The following is a 2,156-nucleotide window of genomic DNA, read 5'->3' as shown; positions in this document are numbered from 1 at the left end:
GCGGCCGGACAAGGCGGCAACGGCGGCAGCCGGACAAGGCTGGGGACGCGGCGGCTGAACGGGGCTGGGACGAGGCAGCCCAGGAACGAGGCAGCCACGGACAGGAGCCGGACCAGCTCAAGCGCAGTTGGAAAAGGAAGTGGGCAGCAGGACGGCCGGAGGCTAGGGACGGAGGCTAGCAGCGGCGGCAACGAGGGTGGAGCACACACGGAGTTGCATCGTGCAGGAGAGGGAGAGGAACCTAAACATCTGATACCATGTTAGGAATGAGCAACTGCATTCACCAGAGGGCCAAAGGCCAATACATGTACATGTGTATGGTAAAGTGCAAGAGACCCCTTATACAATGGGGATAAACCGAAAAGGGCTATACACATCCAACACAAATTACGTGTTCCCATGTCAAATAATTCATGCATAAGTTTTCTGGTTAGGTGGTAGTAAACAAAGTCCAAATAAACCAATTTACTACTAGATTATTTGGACTTTGTTTACTACCATCTAACCAGAAAACCGAGGCATGAATTAGTTGAATGGAATCATACTTTTCCTTGCATGTTTGCTGGGCTACAAGGCATACAGATCGACAAAGAGAGTGAAGGGAACACCAAGAATTGAGTCCTTCCTACAAAAGAATGCAGTAGTATATCCGAAAAGATACACTTACACACAAATGAAAAGAATGTGAAAGAATCATCAATGAGGTAGCCAGCATCAGCAGAACATCTCATGTCGTTGCCCTTACGATTTTGCTTGGACAGATTGAAGAGGGCACTAATCTATGACTATGCTTTGAATGTTGTTACAATGTGTCTTAATGGCGAGATCAAAAATAATGTAAGGAAAATGATAGTTGGTGCATTGTGGTGTACAGCTAAGTGCTAGTAACCGACCAACTATGACTAGAGTCATCGAGATGCTAAAAGGGAGCATATGTGGCCTGGAATTACCGCCACAGGTGCTCTTAACTTGGTAATCATAAGTACTATTTCTATGCTGTTCACTTTTTCCAGTATTGCACAACTGCAAGCAGGTTGTAGATCTCATGACTTCCATTACATGTCATGGTTTGTCTGTGTAAGTAGTGGGGAATCTATGTAAAAGTTGGCCATATACCATTCTACGACTATAATACTGAGTATGGACACTCTTTTGTGCAGCTGTACTTGGAATTCGATAAGTGAAATGCGATTCAGTAGTTGGCTCAGGTTTCAAATATTTTTCAATGCCTACAAGATACAATCCAAATCAGAATCGGCAACTGAAATTTTCAATTGCCAGTACCAAATCCATATCGCAAGGTCACACAAACTACAACTACAATGCCCAGCTGTTAATAATTCAAATGTAAAATAGGGAATGGAGATGTGGAATCAGAGCTTACCTAATGCAGAGTGGACAAATCGGTGGATCACCTAGCCAACCATGGATTGCCTCACCCAGAAATTTGCCCCGGCTGTGATCAGGCATTGGAATCAATTTCGAATCTGCTGACGGAGTGTGTTTTCACCATGTAAATACAACTGGTTGCTACACCTACATGCACAATGTCTGCAGCCCGGTGAGGAATTTAACACCTGGTTTGAGGAGGCTGCAGAGAGGGCTGGAATTGGCAAGGTGAAGGGTGCGCGATCACTCATCCTTCTAACCATGTGGAGTCTGCATAGAGTGTGAAATGCCTGAGCATTTGACAATGGTTCTTCATATGCCCCTGCTCATGCCAACGCTATCATCTTTGAAGCCAAGCTCCAGGCTCACAGGCATAAAGGCCCCGCGAAGGCTAGCTCATACAGTTTTTGTTTCTTTTTCCTTCTGTTCTTTGGCTTTAGTTTAATTTTCAGATGTGAGAAACATATCATAGGTCATTCATGACGGTGCCGCCTGAGTCGAGGCCCAGCAAGCACAGCCGCACAGTAACACAGCAGCAACAGAGAGTGGGGAGATAGCAATGAGATGGCAGGCATAGGACTATCTAGCTAGGGAGGTGTCCCTGCGAGCCCGGTGAGGTGGGGAGAAGCTGGTGACGAAGATAAATTATCAGTTATCTCTTCACAGTACATAGGGGTACATGGAAAGGTACTGGGCACAATGCAACTGTTTTTTTCTTGCTATGTAGGGGTGCTGAGCACAATGAAACTGTTTTTTCTTGCTATGTA

The sequence above is a fragment of the Triticum dicoccoides genome, chromosome 5B, assembly GCF_002162155.2.
Source record: "Triticum dicoccoides isolate Atlit2015 ecotype Zavitan chromosome 5B, WEW_v2.0, whole genome shotgun sequence".
NCBI lineage: Eukaryota > Viridiplantae > Streptophyta > Magnoliopsida > Poales > Poaceae > Triticum > Triticum dicoccoides.
This window is presented reverse-complemented; position numbering follows the sequence as displayed.